This window comes from Thermobia domestica, chromosome 9 (assembly GCF_964235325.1).
Source record: "Thermobia domestica chromosome 9, izTheDome1.hap1.1, whole genome shotgun sequence".
In the NCBI taxonomy this organism is placed as follows: domain Eukaryota; kingdom Metazoa; phylum Arthropoda; class Insecta; order Zygentoma; family Lepismatidae; genus Thermobia; species Thermobia domestica.
The window spans coordinates 110,951,647-110,973,843 of record NC_137462.1 but is presented as its reverse complement, the minus strand read 5'-3'; the positions used below and the strand labels follow the sequence as shown (position 1 = coordinate 110,973,843).

The following is a 22,197-nucleotide window of genomic DNA, read 5'->3' as shown; positions in this document are numbered from 1 at the left end:
AAAAGTTTGCCTCAGGATAAGGCAGAATGGAAAACAGTGTTAAATCAAACGGGAGATGGGTTTTTATTATTATGGCTGTATTAATTCAACACAAATGGTTCTGTGTTTCCCGAATTGTGTTTAATTTTGAAAGATGTGTGGTGCTATTGCTACTTCAACTCCTTGGTGACTTGTAGCACGGAGTGCACTATTGTTGTCTTCTGTACATATAACTACGTTTACAAAAATATTCATTATCTTAGAAAAAGTTTGAAGGAACATGTTTACATCACAACTCATATTTTCCATCTAAGCTCAGCTATGGACTGTCTTATTGGGTTAGTCCAGCAATCATTGCTGAATGGGATCGTGTGATGTGTCCTCCTCGTTGGTAGCCAGAGAGGTGTAATTGAAGTCTTAGGGATTAGGCTGACGATTCTGTGTTCATGTTCCTGTCGTATTGAATTAGGTAGAAAAGTGATTCAAATTTATGTGGAAAAGGTGGAGACAAATGCCACGGTTCGGGAATTAAAAAAAATAGATGAAGAAAGGTCCCAGGTTCGACAGTCGGTGAGAGAACATTCGTATTGCTCCTTAAACTATCGGTCACGTCTCATATAAGCTCGGTGCTGATAAGGGATGATAAACAACAACAAATAGTGTGATGATAAACGGTGATTATAATATTAGGATAATAATTATTTATAAGATATAGGTAGTCATGGAAGATGTGTCTATTTATAGGGATAAGCCTCCCTCAGCCTGGCATTTTAGTATTGCATTGAGTTGAAGGATATTGCTATCTAGAAATCCCTAAAAAGTTTTAATTGGAAATTTTAGTTTTATATCAAGTCATAGCTATTAGAGTTGCAAAACGAGGTTTGTATTATAGCAGAATACAAGATTGGGTAAGAATTATTAATAGTGACAATGATGAATTGAAATTTAACTATCGAATATTCATCATGTGAATGATTTCACTCACATATAACCAACTATGTTAAAACAAATATATTAAACTGCGATTATTATTTTTTTTTTTTTAAATCGGGTTATACCATAAATCATGCTGATCCAAGTTCTGAGAATGTTTTTGACATAAATGTTAACACAATAAAGGGTGAATGTTCGTTTGAAGATTTTTCAGAGGACGTATTTATATTTTTTTTTCTGAAGCTATTTTTTTTTTTTTTTTTTTTTTTTGCTGCATTTATTGTTCGTATTTTGCCTCTACATTTTCATGATGCATAAAATTATAAATAAGAGCACCGTAGCTCAGTGGTAGAGCGCTTACCTCTGATGCATGGAGTCTCTGGTTCAATCCCGGCCAAAGTAAGTTTGTCGTGGACAACATCGTGTGTATGTGGGTTTTCTCTAAGTACTCCCCATCTCCTTCTACATTCTCATTACACCAATTATTCCGTTATCATTCACTTGTTTTAATCATCATCTCCTTTTACCTAACAGGCATAATCGCAGAAGGACAAGCTCAAAGATTTCATTTCATTTTCAAAATTACAAAAGATTGGGTTCAATTTGAAATTTATTGATGAAAAAGAAAAAGCCAAGAGTGCTTAGTATGGGATTGAACCTGCGATTCATTCAAAAAAGACATAATATCTATTTATGTCTATTTTCTACTTATTGCATTAAGAGAAGGAGCAAGTCATATACTAACAAGTAAACAAATAATTAACAACGAGAAACCAGTTAGATGGTAGAAATAAATAAAAATAACAGAAAGTAGCATAACCTGAATTCGAACACGGATTTGTGCATTATAACTCCAACGCTTTAATCACAATGCAACGGCCATTTCACCTTGGTGAAAGGGCCCTACTAAGCACCTTGATAAAATGGCAACAGTGTAAACGTAAGTAGGCACTTTTTTTTTTTTTTTTTTTTTTTTTACAATGGTTCGCAGGTTCAATTCTACACCAAGAATCCTTGCTTTTTCATCAATAATCTTTAAACTCAACCCAATCAATTATAATTTTAATACGTTTGAAAGTGTAGAGGCAAAATGAAATGAATGAAGAAAAAGAAATTCACAAAAGAACATTTTATAAGTACGTTCTCCGAAAAATCCCCAAACAGTCTATTTTATTGTATTAATGTTTATGTCAAGAAAATTCTCAGACTTGGAACAAACTTATTCTGAATATTCAATAGTTAAATTTCAATTTTTCATTGTCACTATTAATAATTCTTATCCAACCTTGCATTTAACCTATGATAATCTTGAACTTCCCAACAACATTAACGTTAAACGATACCTGCTTATGCCCATCCATACAACAACAAATTGTATACAAACAAGTAAACAAAATAATTAGCAATGATAACCAGTTGGATTCTAGAAAAAATAATAAAATTAAGTGTCATAGCCCAGACCCGAATTCAGATCTGTAAATTTCAATTCGCTTACTTTAACCATTATGCTAGGGAAACACTTGCTGGATCATTGCGAACTCACAAGCAAGCTAGTGTCGATTTCAATTTTATGCTTTTCGTAGAGCTTCTACCTCAGTTTTCTTATTACCCTTTGGGATCGAGGATTAAGAACTTCGTAAGTGAATTCAAAAATATTAATACAATATCAAGAGTAAGCCCAAATAAAACCTGCATATCCCTCGTTACACGAATTAGTTACGTCAAGATACCAAGACCTGCAACACTGTTGCCAAATTTTGCTGATACAATGATGCCATCTCCTTAAGGTGCTCATTAGGGTAAACAAACTAATTCTGTGAGTATACAATAAACAAAAATGAAATAAAATGAAATCTTTAAGTTTTACAGCCCACGGTTATGCCGGCTAGGCTAAGGGAGACAGTAATGATGAGAAATAAAAAATGTGGAATTAAGAAAGTGGGAGGAAACGGTAGAACCCACGCACGCTATTTTTGTCCACCACAAAGTTCATTTGGCGCTAGCTGTGATCGAACTATACCATAAACAGTTAGATGTGAAACGTTTCCTTTGGGTCTTGTGTGCAATTTGAATGTTGGCAGTATCCGATTCCGTCCATATTTCTTAGACTAATTGCAATAAAAATTATTTTAGCACCAAACTATAAGTATCGAATAGTATGAAGGGCAGCGTATAAAAATATTTATCTCCAAATGTTTGGGAAAAGGTTGCCATTTTGAATTTTTTTAACAGAAATATTCTGATGCACGGAAATTTTTAAGAAGAATTTTGTTTGAAGCTTCTAATTATAGTATTATAAAACGTAAAATCTCTTTGAAAGCTTATGAACAGTAAATTGAAGGTGCATATATCTTACTTGCTAAGTAGGCAAGGGAACAACGATCAAAGTTAACCATTTCAAAAAATCTGAAAGAAATATCTGATTAAACAGCTCTAACAATTTAAGTTATGGCTACCACAGTTCTCAAATAACTGAATATATCATGTTTTATCATTCAAATATAACAAAAAATGGCCATTTTACTGAAAATGTAGGGCTAAAATGACCACTTTCAGAAATATGTGTCATTTTATGATTTTCAAAATATCCAACCCCATAATTAAGTCTTTTTTTTTAAATACTTTACAACCAGTGCCTTTTGTTCATGGTTTAGACAAAGTGATATGACGTTTTGTTTGCTTTATAGCTAAGAGGAGTGGATGTGAAAGCATGCCATGCATATTATATTTAACGCACTTTCTGTAGTGTTTCTCTAAACAAAGGTAAAACAAAAGTAGTATTAGCAGAAAAGTGTGTTTTAAAAGTGCTACTACTCTTTGTTGAGATATTACAATGAAATGTTGGGTGATGAAATTAAACTGTACACAGGATGACCACAAAAACAGGATTTTTTAAATGTAGGTCTTGCAGTACTGTAATGGCAGCATTTGTTCGAGACCGATGTGATATCATTGAGAAGGCTTTGCCATTTGTGAAGCATTGGAGTGGTAGGAACGTGTGTTCAATGGAAGATGGGTCATTGTACGCTACAGTGATATTTCATGGCTTCCGATATCTGTGTTCGCAAATTTCTATGAAAAGGCCTACCTCAATTACAAAACTTCTGGATTAACTACTGGAACAGTATTCGTATAGTGATGTGTAGTAGATGAGATTGTTTATAATCTAAACTGTATCTAACGACAGTCATATCAATACGAAAAATACAAACATGGCAATTATTTTTGCCTTTTTGTAATAATATATTGTAAGGAAACCCACATCATGACAAAAGCACATGTTAATACAATACGTGCTATTGATTATAAACAATGAAGCAGACGACAAGTCAACACGGAAAACACCGAGGGAAACCGAAAGAAGATGGGCCTCACGAAGGGAGCCGAAGAGGACAAATAAAAGAGGGATCACAGAAGGACCTGGTATCAGTCGATCAACTAGCCATCACCTGCTTTGAGGTCGCATTGGACTAGGAGTACACCCTTCCTAAACCCTATGTCGCACTGGACTAGGGATCCCAACTTCAACTGAAACCTTGCGAGGCTATACAGATACAAAATAATAAATATGCAGATAGAAAATACATATTTTCATATTAACGTTTCTCTTCTATAATTTTTGCTCGTAATGACACAAACACATGTAAGAATATCAAGTGTACATTCGAACAAAATGCACACCGTAAAATGTTTCTGTAGATAACAAACTGATAAACGTATTCGTAACATCAACAATTCTGTGCTCCTACATTATCAGTACACTACGCAGAATTCGATTTTCCTGCAGGATAATGTGCATCCCCATACCGCCAAGGGGTTTGCTTATTATCCTCGAATACGCCTTTTATCTTAGCTGCTATGCTTTCTAACCTAATACGTACTCATGAAGGTCAAGTGGTACATAGTGGGTCTGACTTACGTGATAGCTACCACTTACATACTTTAAGCATACCCTTGACAAACAGTCAGTATCTCTACAACAGCTGTTGTGTATTATTCTTCTGATTCGGGTGGAGACGCGTGCTATTAAGTTGAATTGAACATTCTGTTTGAACATTCTTCAACATGTTTGGGATGTCCTATGAGTGTCATATGTAGATCAATAACATAACACCTATTATTACTTTTACCTTGTGTGCCAACTTTGAGTTAGAGTTGTGAATTCTTATTGGATGTTCTTAAATACTTTTCCATTAGTGCATATATGCAAAGATAATATCTGCTATATAAATTCTAAAACTCATTGTGCTGTTCTTCTCTCATTACAGATGAGCTATGATATGGAGGAAAAAAAGAAGAGTGTCTGCGGAATGGATACTACGTACGTGTGATCTCAATCCCATGAAATTTGCCACACGGGGAATTTTAAAATCTACTATGTATCCTTCAACATCCTTCGACTGGTTTCTCACTGCATTCTTGGAGTAATATTAATACATGAAATCAAGGTTTCCTGTAAGCAACAGTATTTCAGTATATATTTATTTTCACTTATTACAAGTATATTTTTTCAATATCGTTGCTTAGGAGAACAGTAAGAAGAAATACTAACCCTTTAAATTCAAAACTCTATCTCTATTAAAACACTGTGTTGCATATTCTTATTAATATACATTATCTAAAATTTAGCCACCAAAAGAACGCTCTAGTCTGCTAAAGCATTCGCTCCATTTCCCAGAGACTTCCGTAGCTCTGTCTCTAGAAAAGGAGAACCCGTGGCAACAAGAATTATTTAAGTTTTTTCAATAATATGAAACTCAAGTAAGGTGTGTTCAAGTTCTAAGAAGTAATGCTTAACTAATTGTTGTTGCCTACCCATTTACGTAGTCTAAATACACTTCTAATACACACATTAATTAATTATACATTGAAACGATAAGCAAGAGTGATTATTATGTGAAGATATTGTACGTATTTGTCATCGAATTTATGTGTCTATACAAAATTTCGGAACTCTATAGCTTATGTTTAAGTTGCAAAATTTGACACTAACAAAGAAACAAAGTGAAAAGTAACCTAATAAATCATTTGTAAAAAAAAAAAAAAAAATCTCAAACATTTGTAGAAAAGTAATTATAGCAGTACTGCTTACATCAACAGTAGTTTGCAATTGATGGCGTTATGCATGATAGGAACATCCAAAAGTGCAACAAGCACCGTTTCCTTATTAGATAGAGACTTAATAATATCCTATTTTACAAGACTATCCCACATTATCCGCAGTTTCTTCAAAATGAAAAATACTATAATGATCTGTAAATGTATTTTTCTGCTGTCTATTATTTTGAAATTAAATTTCGCGCCAAAAAGTCAAGTTACAAAAGAAACATAACACATAAATACAAAAGGAATTCATAATTTAAGCTTATATTTATTAAGCTATTATACTAGATAAGATATTTCAAGACAGAATTTTAAAAAGAATTTTTAAAAAAGATTCCTCTAATGTTTAGAACATCATTTCGTGAATATACTACAAAATTCAAATTTGTTTTCGCTCCCCCTCATTTTCTACCACCGTCAGAATCCCTCAAGAAAGTTCTTCACACCATTTATCGTGACTTTGTTACCTTTCAGAATTTATATATTATACTGTGTGTATATGCATAAATTTTAATTATAACGTTCTTAATAAGTTTGACACAGACAATACTGTCCTAAAAAAATCAGGAGAAAGAAAGAAAAGTGCCCTGAAGAAAGAAATAGGCGAAAATGAGAGAAAAGTGTGAGTTGAGTAGGCAAAACGTGAGAGGAAATACTTATTCTGTGTTGTGTCTGGGGCGAACAAGACGCCAGACAGCCAAAAAAAGGATGATAGAAAAAATAAAGTGGGAGGCTAAAGGAAAGAAAGTTTTTTTTAAAAAAAAAAAAGTCACCGAAAAGAAGTTACTCTGAAGAATACAAGATGAAGATACCTCCCCTTCTCCCTTCACATGACTTTTTTTAAAATGCAAAGGAGACCAACAACCAAACTGAGTGCTAGTACATGCTAAGAATTTCTTACTACAATCATCACTCACCAGTATCAATACCTTTACTATCACTATATTGTCAGTAGAAGTAGTAGTAGTAATAGTAGTAACGCTGAATTGAATATTATATACGAAATTGCCAGAAACGAATGGGGGAAAATTTTTTCTTCTTTTTTTTATGATGCTCAACGTTTCAGAACGAAAAAAGGGAAATATTAAAACGAAGGAGTAACATGGGACAAAAGAATGTTATATATGGAGGAAAAGATACTTTTACTTGCTTGTAGAAGAAGAGAGGTATGTATATGCAACGTGCCAAAACACTGACCCACGCCAATGAAATGAATTTTGCGCATGCTCCGTTACTCCCCTTTTCTATCAAGCAAGCACACGACTTAAAACGTGACCGCCATTATGGGTCGCGCAAGAGAAGTACAGAAGAAGAGACACTTGTGTTATGTATTGACAATTTCTCTCTTGCAGCCTTCTCTTTCTTTCTCTTTCTGTCTCTCCAGCCCTGGCTGGCGTCTTCTTAACATCCACCCACACGCATACAAACTTTATCCTACCCTAGTCTTTCTTAGTACTTTACTTATAGCCCTTATGAGTAGCTTTCTTCTTCTTTTTTTTCAGTCGTCTTCCCCTCTCTTTTGGTAATATTTCGCCCTGCTACTATTATAGTCTTTTACCATCAGACCAGAGAAGACGACTGCTCCTGTACGCTGAAAATATCTTTCAAGACGAGAGAAGGGCACGAGAACAATTAAAATCAAGGGTCAGAGGGTAAAAGAAAAGAGGATAAATGTCTGGAAAGAGTAAGGTGAAGAAGGAACAAGGTAGTGGATGAGAAGCCATGCATGAAAATGCAAGTACTGTAGCACTAAATGTGTATTTTGCCCTTTCTGTACTTTTTCCAACTAAAGTTCTTATTTTGTCGAGTCTTGGGCGTGTCCCTGCATAGATACTGCCACAGTGTTAAGAATGTGTCCCAACGGCGGAACGAGTCCCTTCTTTGGGAAAAACCACAAGAGAAACTTAAAGCAATACTTTTCTCCCCCCTTCACTTTGTCTAAACATACTCTTTTGGCCAAATGTTAATTATATGGATATTATTATTTTACTTTCCCTTGTGTGCTACACCCTATGAGGAGTTATCCCCTAAGTTTTCTTACTCTCTGCTTCTATACGTTCCTTAGTTTCCTCTCGTCTCCTTTCATTCCTTGTTACACATTTCTCGTGTACACACCTTTTGCAATAGTAACAACAGAAAAATCTTCCACCCCCAAAATCTCTTAGCTTCTCCCTTTTCTCTCTTCTCCCCGTACGAGGACCACCGCCGCAAACGCCCTCACTTACCTAAAGCTCCCTGCGAAGAAGTCCCCCCGCACCATAATCCTGGCGAATGGCAGAGGGGGATGAAAACCACAGAGAGAGAATGACGTCACTGTGATGCTGCCCGCGCAGCTAGCCCAAGACCCTAGTCATCGATTTGCTTTGCTAAAAGCGCTGACCCCTTTGTGGACAACTCCAATGCCTGAGACGCTCTGTTTTGCAGTTATTTCTGTTTTAAAAACTTTCAAAATAAATTTCAAGTTTATTTTCCATTTTCTTTGCTAACCACCCTAAAATCTAACATCTATATTTAATAACATAAACATTCTTTATTATGTCAATTATAGCTGCTGTATGGTAACAGGTGAAATTTTGAAAACCGTAAACACACAAGGAATGAAGCCCCGCTGGCCGATTTGAGCTCGTCCGCCATGTCAGTTTGTAACCTTTACGCCATCAAAAGCTCCTCCGACCAAGTTACCGCCCCCCTTCACTCACTCTCTCTCTTTCTCTCTCTCTCGCTGTCTCACCCTCCCACTTCACCCACCTCCATATTGTAACACAGTACGTTATCGATCTGTTGGTGCTAGGTGTTAGCAACGAGAGTCTGCCTTCTGCCATCTTGTTCCCATGTTGACACATTGCTGCTATTTATTGTTAAACAATTCACCAAGAAAAAAACAGTTTTAACATGAAGGATTCAAAGTTGAAAAAGAAACTCAACGTGCAGAGAATTTTGATGCTAGATGATACTTTCTTGGTTTACGTTACATCGTTGTCATCTTTTCATTTAATTAATTTTTCCGAACAGAATTACAAGTTTGATTGCAAAATAATAACACCCACTGATAGTATGCAATACATAATCTTCCGTTGTATGTAATAAATATTTCATGGTTATATACTGTATATAATATAAGAAGTTACAAGTGTTATCAGAATCTTTGTTTGTAAACATAAAATTTATCCCACTCAATCTTTCTTCTTTCTCTTATTCTTCTCTTCTTAAAAAATAATTTTTACTCGCCTATTATTATACACTACAGTACATAACTATTCAGCAAACTATAGGACATAACTTATTATGTGTTTGTTTATAATTATATTTTCCCATCACATTTAATTTTAAAATTTTAATAGATCGTACAAAGTATGACAATATCATAACGTTTTCCTACTCTACCTTGAAAAAACATACCGAGAGAAATATAGTTGGGAGAGAATTAAATCTAGGTATACCTATTAGCAATGACATTTATGTGTGTTCACGTGTTGCCAGGATAAAGATTTCTACAAGTTTCAAAATTTTTATAAGAGTGGTATCTGATAAAGACAGAATATAGATAGATAGATACAGCCGCGGATCCAGGATGTGATCAAGGGAGGGCCTAAACCATAGTGTGCCGCTTTATCCACTGCAAAGAAAGTAGAATTGAAGCCCATTTTATCCAGTGTATACCTGAGCATCAAGAAGGCTATAGCCTCTATAACCCTCCCCTTGGATCCGCGCCTATATATATATATACTTACCCCTCCTGAAATTCCAGTGACAAATGAGCCTTCAGGATTGTCAAAAATTACATAGTGTCACCTAATTCTTACGTAATATAATATTCAACTGCCATACTTATAGGGTTCCACTTAATGTGATTTGTAAGAGTCTGTATGACTATTTGAATATATTCTATTTATATATGAGTGTAATTATAATTTCTGGGTAGATTTTTCCTTAAAAAAATTTATGGTTTAACGGGCAGATAATTTTCTTCTCACTTCTGTCATAATCAGAGTTCGGCAATAGGATAGAATTGCCTTGACCTTTAATATTTTTCATTATATTTTATTGTAATTCATCTCCATATATACCTAAGGTAGGTTACAATAAAATATTTATGACGAATTTTGGAGTGAAAAAATGAAGATGAGCTATATAAACATAATCAATACACCAAAAATAATAATAGTTATTTAATTATATTTATTACAATTTTGCAACAGAAATACTTTCGAAGGAGTTAAAGATCTTAACTATGCTAAGAATTGTGGGACAATATGTCTTATAAATCAACTTTGTATATCTTAGTAAATTATGTAGTTATTCTAATATTAGAAGTAGAATAGCTGTAAACAGAAGCGAGCTAGAATAATTTGTATTAAAGACTCTTAAATGTTTCTCCATTCGGCAATTATATTACCTGGTTTGCGATCCTTCATCGCAAAAAACTTGATATTCTATTCATGATGTCAGACATTATTATTATTATTATTATTATTATTATTATTATTATTATTATTATTATTATTATTATTATTATTATTATTATTATTATTATTATTATTATTATAAAAAACAAATTCCAGGAAGAAAGTACGACTTAACATGTTTTCTGGTTCTACATTTTTCAGCTAGAGTTACATATTTCATTAGGATAGGAGTAGTGTAACTTATTTTCGAATATATATAAAATCTGCCAAGGTACCATATAATATTACAAATATTTCCAAAAGATAATAGTTCTACGTGTTAAGATCGCTGTGGCTCAGTTGTAGAGCGCTTACTCCCGGCACATGAGGTCCCTGGTTCGATCCCAGTTCCCACCAAGTAAGCTTTGTTTTGAACAAACACAGTTGTGAGTGGGTTTTCTCAGGAACCTTCTGTTTCATCCCCTTTCGTCATTCCAGCTTTATCATCCTACAAAGCCCGCTCCCTTAGCCTCAGTGCATAATCATGGGACGTTAAACTAAATAAATTGGCATGTTGAATAAACAATTTATACACAAATTAACTTTCCATTTATCCATAGTACTCAATAATAAATTATTAAAATATTCTTGTTTTAAATGTCGTAGCTTCTTTTTGGAATGAATGAATAAATCATTGTTGAAAGGTACATATTGCCAAGCAACTGATAGAATTAATTTTACTATTTGAGCCTTGTATCATCTTCAGTGTTAATTACTGTATGTATAAAGCGAATAATATTACAAAAATGGAGGTTTAATGATTTTGATTTCTAATTAAATTTGACACAAAGACAAGTGGAAAAAAGCGTAAGTATAATATTATTATACTTACTAGTAAAAGGTTTCAAAATTCTAATATATTATTATTATTATTATTATTATTATTATTATTATTATTATTATTATTATTATTATTATTATTATTATTATTATTAGTTCTAATATGATTTTACATCTTTTTTGTGCATGTGTTAATTGTATTCAATTTTAGATTATGTTTATTTTCACCATTTGTATGCTTTTATTTCTACTCTATGGAAATTGTAATTGGATCGGTAAGTCTGTAAATTTCAGTATGTAATAAAATTGTTATTATTATTATTATCTCTGCTATTAATTGTCTTGATACACATGGATACAAAACCGACTTCTGGCTTTATTTTACATATAATTCAAACTTCAAAAAATTCTTTTCTTAATTGAAAAGTTTTGTTATTAAAGATAGTCGTTAAAATTAACTATATTTCCTTTCCTGTATGATCAAATTTTTTGTGAAAATAATTACTATAAATAACAAAATTCCCATAACAACCATAATTACTTACCATAATTATCGCGAAATAAAATAGATGTATTAAGGTTTAATATGAGAAAATGAATTGTTATATTTTTAATAATTTGGTTTTTGCTAGATACTTGCTCTAAAAATATCACATTTTCTTTGTACATGAAAATAAAATTCATGTTTTCAAAGTTTTCATTCTTTAACAATACTATTTTAGAATTGATTATAGAATAATAACCATATTATTGTTTTTTATGTACGCGAATAGAGACACCACTGGATAATATGTTTATTTCAACCTTTTAATAAGTTTGAGTAATTGGCCGTCTTTCTTGTGTGCTGAAAGTAAACAATACTGAATTATTATTACTATTTAACATATATACGTTCAAATCAATTATCCTTCTTTCTTATATATGAAACCGAAAGGGTTCAGTTAAATAAAATATGTTTTCAATAAAACTAGTTTAAATTACCATACTTAAATATATAATTTAGCCCAATTTAAAAGGATAGCTATAAAAACAATGCACGTAAAATTAAAACAATCACTTAAATAAGCATTAAATTTTAATACAAGTATGTTTGAGTTGTCATATGTAACTTGTGCATGTAATTAGCATTCTACACTTTGTCCCCTTTAATAGCTCTACGTTTAAACGAAGAGTGTAAAATTAAAACGACCAATTAAATAATAAGGATTTACTTAGGTTTAAATTATGATAATGAATTTGTAAATATAACGAGCAAACTCAATGCAATAACTTACTGATATCTTAAATGATTTATGACCAATCTAACGTATCTAAAATTTAAAGAATCTGTTAATAATTATTATAATAAGCATTCATCTCCTTGATATTTAACGCTGTTCAATTTAGTAAGGAATTGTTACCTTCAATATATTTAAATTATGATTATTTTCTTAAAAGTAAGAAATTAAACCTAGTTTAACTCGATAAATCGTTGAATGAATGAATTATTTGCATTTGCACAAAATTATAAAAATTCAGTTGGATAATATAAATTCATCTTTAGGGCGTTTACTATTAATAGATTCCCCAAAGAACTCAGAAATTCCAGCAAGCAAATTAAACATTTAAGATCGTAATTAGTAGAGAATGTTTTAATTCGTTGGTTAAAAGTTAACGTATCCCTTTTCAGTAGCAAAACGCATAAGACGAAGGTTTTCAGTTTGAACGTCATGAGTTCCAGCCAAAATCGAAATCTAGTTTTCAGTACAGAAGGACAGAACTCTAACCACCTGTCATGATAAAAACCGTAGTGTTAATACAAGTAGGTTCAAAATTATCGTACTTTCCTTGTCCAATAAACTTAGCATAGAGAATGATAAGATTTAACCAAAATTGATTGGTTAACTTTTACCCCCTTATACATTTGTGTTTCAATTATCAAATTCATTTTTATAAGTTTTAACATTTTTATAACGTTAAAACTTCTTATTTCCATAAATTCTTGTTATATACAATTTTGCGTTATTTTTAAAATACGTAAAGTTGTATCAGTTAATGTAGGGATTTTAAGATTTAAATTTATGGGCTTTCGGAATTTATGGCCATTTAGCCTGTCACGTATGAGGGGTGAGCACACTATCCTAGAAAAGGGAAGGAAGGAAGGATGCGGCCTGGGACTCAAGTTAGGTACCACCCTGGTATTTACCTGGTGTGAATGAGGAAAACATACAGGATGGCTGACCTGAAAAAGCTTTTTCCACTTTTTCGATCGACTGTCCCCACTGGTAATCAAACCCGGCACCGCTCGCACCGAAGGCGAGAGCGTCAGCGACTGCACTACGCGGGGCCAAATCAATTAATGTAATATCATATAGCTATTTATTTATTTTTTAATGCTCGAAGTAGATTACAGTAAAATTAATACCAAATTGTAACATTTTTAAATCGTAAAACTTTTTAAAGCTGTAACCTTGCTTTATAAAATTATTTATTAACGGAACTTCATTAAATCTCCTCCATAATACCTCTTGTTCGTAAATATAAATGTCTCTAATTATTTGAATTTAACTTCTCTTGCGTCCAATTTTTGTGTCAATACATAGGCACTGGTACTTCACATAGGATTGTGACAGAAATAGTCAATTTTTAACATTGAGTAGAACAACTTTTTAATTGATAGCTCTAAATGTTTTCTAAAGTATTATAATACTATACATACGAGAATTAATATAGCTACCAAATTTTATAATTAATACACTATTTTATATTGTTCTCTTCAAATCTTGCGAGAAAATTGGTAAAAGCGTACAATAATTTACTAAAACTATTTCTAAAATTTGAAAGAAAACTTCTAATTATTAAGAATTCAATAAAAAAAGATTATCAACATCTGAAAAAAATAGTAAAAGCCACAAGACTTTACAAAACAGATTTTTAAAATTTTGAAGATAATATCTTAAAGTCTCACAAAAATTTAGTTAAAAATATTTTTGTAGTTTGATCGAAAATTTGCTAAGATCTTAACAAGAATAAACTAAAAAGATTTTTAAAATTTCAATGAATCTCCCAGGATTTATTCGAAATTCATTAAAACCTTACAAGAATTTAAAAAAAAAAGATTATCGATATTTGAGACATTTTTGAGAACCATACAAACATTTATTCAAAGTTTCGAAATTTAAAAAACGTTAAAACTCAAGAATTTACAGAATATTTTTTTTCAATATTTGAGCGAAAATATGTTAAAACCTTACAAGAATTTACTCAAAACACTTTCAAATTTTGAAATATAATATTTAAACCTCTCTAGAATTTTAAAGATCTTTAAAACTTTAAAAAATGTAAAAATTCTCACAAGAATTACTAAAAATACTTTCAAAATTTGTAAGAAATTATATTGAAACTTTATAATAATTTACTAAGAAAGGTTATCAAAATTTAAGATAATATGTTAAAATTTCGCAAGAATTTATTAAAAATATTTTCAAAATTTGAAAGAAAATATGTTGAAATCTTATAAATTTAAACTCACTTAAGTATATAATAATAACAGCAATGTCTTTATTTTCTAGTACTAACTGCTACTAAAAATACTAGTATTACTACTATTACTAGTATTATTACTATTACTACTACAACAACTACTACTACTAATAATAATATTAATATTAATAATTACTCTTCAATTTTAAAAATAAAATTTACTTCCCTGTTTTTCTGAAAATGCAAAATTGCATGGTTAAATTTTGATTTTCATCCTCGAGTAATCCATAAGTAATGTTTTACTTACAAATAAATGTACAACCATTTCTTTTTTCCTTTTATTTTTATTTCTGCAATAGATTCTATATTATTATATATTTTATATAAGTAATTACCGCATTATACGAGTCCTATACACATAATCCAGCGCAAATCCTTTGCAGTGTAGCGGGCAACTCTACCGCACAGGAGAAACCGATCAATCCGCTGGTTGTCCGTAGTGAAGCGGCGTCAACTTGAAACTGATTCATTGGTATGCTGTGAACTACGACTAAGTAAAATATTACATATTAATCATAAACAACGTACATTTTGTAAAGTTATGTTTAGGCTAATTATTATAATTATTTGAGGACATACATAGATTATGAAAATGAAACTTACCCAGATACTTAGTTTGCAAATAAATCTGCACAACGTGATTTTAAATTGCATTCCATCGTTTTTATTATTATTATTTTAAGAACTTGTATTCCCATAATGGATAATTTTAGGCATATTATTAACCAAAAGTATACAACTTATGAAGGTTGACTATTCTTCTAAATATTAATAGTGCAATATTATAATGCAAGTATTACTTTATGAAACTAATCTTCATATTATTGGAACCACTCTATATTTTGCATATTCATACTGAACAAAATGTATTATTACTTACACGTTATTTTTATGAACACATTATAATTTTATTACATATCATTATTATTATTATTACGCCATTGTATATTTCGTAACTATTGCACTAATTAATACTTTGCACTAATTAATACTTGTCTAACTTAGTTCTATTATACGAAATTATTCAAGGTTCAGTTTTAAATTTCTAAATTTTATAACTTTTGTTGATTACTGTGATTATTATCAACTTTAGGAAATTCCTGTTTAAATATTGAAAAAACACTTTTCCATTGCAAATGTTTCTTACTTTCATTTAATTTATTTTAGTGCCTTGTTAATCGTTTCCATCTGAAATTCCAATTGTCTATATAGTAGCACATTTCCTTTGAAATTTTTATCCAAGAGTTATTGCTAATGTTTTCACTTCAAATTCCCTATTTTGTGTCTAAAGAAAATAATTATTGGAAAAAATTAATATATATTAAACAGAAATAATTATGCGTATTCCACAGTACTTATTTCATTCTTAATTAATACCTACATTTTCTGCATCTCAAAATTCTTATTTCTTATAGTTATATAAAAAGTTTGTAGATAAAATTAAATAATTATATGGTTGAGAAATTAAAAAAATCGTTTATGCAAAAAGGAGCATAAGGAGCTGTGATAATCCAATCAATTCTTATTTGTTATTACCAATAATTCCTTAAAATTCTGTTTCATATTATATTTGAATCTTCTTCTACTTATATTATCTTTCTAGAAATTTCCGACTAGACTTCCACGAATATTTTTCATGCATGCAAAATATCCCGCACATCTGTAGTGTATACACTACTAGTTTTGTAATATGTCTTTTACAAGTCGTAAAATGTTGTGAAGTAGAAATACTAGAATCATAGTAGAAGTCGTTTCTAAATACTAATGTGATATCTCTAAGTTGTTATGATTTTAATTATATATATACAATTGTAAATTCTTTGATTTTTAAAAGTTTTAAACTAGTATTACAAGACTAGTAGTTTGGTGAATAGGTTCCTGGACTCTGGATTTATTAGTAGCATAATATTCGATGATTTGAATTATTGTAAATTTCCCCCATTATATTATATTAATATTATTATAACTTGTATTATTTTCCTCTGTCTTTATAGGTATAATTTTCAATGCACATTTTCGACTACGTTCATCGAAAACATCAAAACGAACAGGATAAGACATTGAAATAGAATCCTACATGGAAGAAAACGTACCAAAAACTTTCTTTTTCAATAGAAATTAACGTAGCAATAGCTTGTGGATATTTCAACGCATTTGGTCACTATGGTTAAAAATGGGAGCTGAAGTAGCTACATCATGAAGTATATGAAGAAGGCCGAGTTCAATGCAACTTGTCTCAATGCTTTTAGATTGAAATGTACGTTTATCTTGTAAGCCATTATAAAACATGGTATCTATGATTTTAAAGAAATGCTTAATGTTGAAATGGAAATTTTTAGTAAGGATGAATTTACGGTGCAAAAAAAAAAAAAAAAAAAAAAAATATATATATATATATATATATATATATATATATATATATATATATATATATATATATATATATAATCGTTGTGAAAGAAATCACGAACAAAAATTGACCTTTAATGTTGATAATAATTGTATTAGTTTTTAAAAATTCATTGTAGTTTGTTTGTGCTTTCCCACAATCTCATGCTCCATAATGTTGGAAAAGTCAAGATATCCAAAAAAGAGACAAAAGTCAATGAAAATATGAACTACTTAGATATATTCACTGTTGCACTCTCTGAGGATCTTCTCAATTTCTTTATCATGTTCGGAAGTATTGTGTTTGCCATTCTGATATTGACTATCGTCTATATTTATTTGCCTAAGGGACTTTCAATAAGAAAAACATTATTTTTAGCCAAAATACAAAGTTCAAAGGTTTAAAATCAAATAATCGTAGTGTCTATTTGACTGGACTCCTCCCAAATCAAGAAATAGGTCATTAACTTAAACTTACGAATAAATAATATCAGTTTTTGTTCATTGTTAACTTTTCAAACACATTGTATAACTCTGTCAAGATTCTATAAATATGTATTTTAACAAAATTATATATATAATCACAATTTTCTCTAAAAGTGCATTATGATGTAGAATTTCCTTATCTCCAAAATAATGACATACAAAACGACACTATATTAAAAATTATGTTAAGGTTTAATATTAGCAATATTTATGCCAACAACATAGTTTATTTTCATGTGAAATACTTAATTTTCTGTGTAAATAATAATTAATATATCGAAATAAATAAATCGAAAATTAATCATTTGTAGACTGACTTTAATAATACAGAATGTTTTAAGGATTATTTTCCTTACTTGTAGTAAAAAGAAATACCAATAAAATAGTGAAAAAGGATTCAATAATGATGTTTTAAATACAATTCTGAACAACTACTGTTAATAGTTTTGAATAAGAAATTTAGTCATCAAGTTCTAAAAAAACAAAAGTTAGTAAATTGTTTAATATATACAACATATGAATTGAATTTAAACATCATTTTGATCCTCTAAATATAACCGTTGTTTCATTATTTCCTCGCAAAAGTGTGTCTTCATTTCTTTGATAAGAGTATAAAACAATTAATTATGAAGAAGTAATAGGAAACAAAGGGATATTTTTTATATTAGTAATAATATCTTAAGTTTAACCTCACCTGGGACATTACAAATTATATTTCAAGAAACCTCATGATACAAATAGTACTATAAATAATATTTCATTGCGGCAACACGCAGGGGCAACTAGGTACGTCATATGGGATTCCTTAGAAGGAAAATTAAGGTTTATTTACATTTGTGCTGTCCAAATGGCGGCCCGCCAAACAATTTTTGCGGCCCACAAAGCTCTCACGATTTACGATTGTTATTACTGATACTATTTTCATTTATATTTATTCATTCTTTTAATGTTTCCTTTCGAAATAAGGCATCCATTTAGCGATTCTGTTAAACAAAAAGGCGCGGGAATCCACGGTAACACCTTTCCCTAAATCTTGAGTGTCAATGTTTGATAATACTCATTTGTATGAAAGTGAATTTTCCACCATGAAAATTCTGAAGAATCGCTTCAGAAGCTGGCTTGGAAATTCTTCTCTTTTACATCTCCTGCAGCTCACAACATCAGGAATGACTGTAGACACCCCAGCCCTTGTAAACGCTGCTAGTCACCCTCATTTGTCACATTGAAAGGTATATCATATTTCAAATATATATTTTTTTATATTTTCATTTCTAGCGTATTATTATTATTATTATTATTATTATTATTATTATTATTATTAGCTGCGGCCCTCCACTTTACTAGTTAAGACGGTTATGGCCCTCGGGCTCATTATAATTAGACACCACTGATTTACATTTTTATCAATGCAATAATAATATACCAATGGAAAATGTAATATTTTAATTGCATTGAAGGGTCTTGCCACCTCTGAATCAAAATTTGATATGGCATTGCTTGGAGCAACGTTGATTCAAAGTCCAAGTTTTTGAATGGGAATTTTTCAATATGGACATCATTTTTCTAAAAATAGCTTTAATTTATTATAATTATGATTAATAATAGAAATAACACAGTACTCCATTAGTTACACCGAACACATATACAAAATTACATATTTAGTGAATAATGAACACTTACACTGTCGAAATATCTATTATTAGTAGTACTACAACAGTAATAGTACTTCTATACTATAGAATTATTATTATTATTATTATTATTATTATTATTATTATTATTATTATTATTATTATTATTATTATTATTATTATTATTATTATTATTATTATTATATAGCGTAGTCACTAAGAAGGCATCTGCCTACTAACTACTCTACCAACGAAATTAGACTTCCAAACTATGCGATGCACAAGTGTTTGAACTCTTATAATATGGCTTTGTAAGTTCGTCCGTCCGTCCGTCCGTCGATAAGTATAAGAGCATAAACGGTAAGAGATCTCTAGAAGCGCTTTTTTGGGGGGGAATTGATTGAGGGTCCAAAAAGTAGGTTTCATACCCTCCCTTAACCCTGTATTCAAACCGGAAATTATTGCCATAGAACATCATTTATTGCCATAGAACAAAAACGGTAACAGATAGCGTGAAGGGGTTTCTTGCAAACGATTTACCATATCAAGACAACATATCAAACCTGTTCATTAATTAATTCATTCAACTGTTCATTCAACATATCATAACTATTCATGAACAAAAATTGGTTCAAATTTACTATTACTTCGAGTTTCAATACCGGTTACAACGTTCATCCCCACTGAACGAAAAAGATAACACTAGCGAGAAATGGATTTTTGAAATGATTCATCATCTTAAGACTACATATCATGACTACCCACAACACTCTACCAATACAAGAAGTGGTTCGAATTTACTATTACTTCCGGTTTCAATGCTGATTTCCGTAGCGCGAAAAAAGTAAATGTAATCAAGATGTAGGTTTCTGGAATCAATTCAGCGTCCCAAGAATAGAACCCATTTTCTCTGTTGAACCTTGACTTAAACAGAGATTCAACTTAGCCATTTCCGTTTTTCAACTTTCATTGCCACGAAACAAACAGTTAGTAGATAGCAAAAACCTTTTCTTGCAAATGAATCGGTCTGTAAAACAAGTTTCTTGAATCTGCGTGTCACTTTGGAACGAAGGTAAAATTAAAATATAATTTTTTCCACTTTTAAGGATCGAACATGCAGCGCGTTGGTGCTGGAAAAATGTCTTGCTGATTACGCTACAATAAGTACTTTAACAAAACTCAAAGTGTATTGAATTCATTGGTTCAAACGTGTAAAAAGGCAGATGTATTTGTATTAGTATAGTTCTTAATCTTAGACTGTTATCATTTTTTTTATCATAAAATAAAAAATTGCGAAATGAATTGTATATTATAATTCAATTATTTATTTATTATAATTCAATTGAGAAGATTGGCGCGCGGTGGCTCAGTGGTAGAGCGTTCACCTCCGGCGCTTGGGGTTCCTGGTTCGATCCCAGCTCGCGCCGTGTGTACTTTGTGGATGGACATTTCATTCATTTCTCATCATCACCGCTTCCCTTAGCCTAACCGGCATAACCGTGAGACGTAAAACTCAAAGATTTCATTTAATATCATTTTTCAATTGAGAAGTTTAAATTGTCTCATTGATAATCAATGATCTTTAATGAGACTGTGCTTGCTTGACTGCTAGGCCAGCACTAAAAATACATTATTATTATTATTATTATTATTATTATTATTATTATTATTATTATTATTATTATTATTATTAATGTTGATTTTTTACTGCTTTTTTACTTGTTGATTTATTTCTTTTCTGACCTAACTCACGGATCTTCTTGTCTGTTTTGTTTTTCTTCTTCTGTAAATAATATAAACTTTTTAACGTACGTAAGTGTGATAATATTAGTTTTTTCACCCGAAGTTCAACAAAGCTGAAAAGGAGGATAAAATGTTTTATGTATATGTTGACTTTATCCTTAATTTCGGGTACAACTTTAATCAGTTTGAATTTAATAAATTCTTATTCATCAAATCTACTTTTCGATACTTTTTGATGTAATCTTACGGATAACACCAGTAATATGAATGACATTACACAAAATTTAATATGGCTGATACGCAAAATGACATACTGTTAAAACACGAATATTAAATTTCGCTCAAATATTTTATGTAGAGTATCTAATAAGAGAGCTCATGAAAAAAAAAAGATTCCGAAGTTTATAAAAGTTTCATTATGTACATATTAAATGGATAAAATGAGCATATAATTTATTTAAAAATTTAATAATTTTCCCAACCGATGTTATTTCTTCCTAAGAAAAAAAGAAAATAATTTCTACGGTATGATTAGATTTTAACAAAAGAAAGTGCAAAAATGAGACATATAGCTATTGATAGATTTCATTGCGCTGAACAAAATGATATGAGTGAACTGTAAATTCTGATGCTTAGTTTTTGAGAAAAATGGATTTCTTTTTGTAAACCTAAAACTCGATGTTGTATAATAACTTCAACACTTTTTAATCCTAGAAAGACCAAGGGAGGGTCAATTTTGCCCACGAGGACTTTTTTATTTAGTTTATATGGATTAATATGTGTTCAGGATTCTCTGCTTTTTGTTATTGTTTCTTTTGATGAAAGGTTCATTTTCGCTTTTTTTCAACTGGAATTTTACTGCATTGTTTCCTTATAAAAAATAATTCACATGCGCGGGCCGATTTGACCCCTCCCTCTCTTAGTCATAGGTGCTACCCATCTTTGTTTTCCCCAAAACTCCTTTCATTTGTATTTTTATATCTAAAACTTCAATTACTTTTCAAAAAAATATTAGTTTTCTCCTTTATATGAACACTTAAGTCTTCATAGAACTTGTCCAGTGTTAACTACAATACTAGTTTTCTACATAAGCAGATTTACGCACTGTATTTAGCCTTTTTTTATAGAAATAAAAATGCACAATTCCTTGAAAAGCTCCATTTTTGAAATTTAGTTAAACACGTTAA

At 30.8% G+C, this 22,197-nt stretch overlaps 1 long non-coding RNA gene across 1 annotated transcript in view; it reads left to right on the top strand.

The window, feature by feature from the left end:
• The window catches only part of LOC145694934 (uncharacterized), a 224,903-nt gene extending 206,926 nt beyond the window's left edge, over positions 1-17,977 (top strand). The window contains exons 4-5 of the long non-coding RNA XR_014133074.1: positions 5,181-5,367; positions 16,757-17,977. This is a non-coding gene — a long non-coding RNA (uncharacterized LOC145694934). The remainder of the gene's footprint in view (positions 1-5,180; positions 5,368-16,756) is intronic.
• Positions 17,978-22,197: the final 4,220 nt, after the last annotated feature.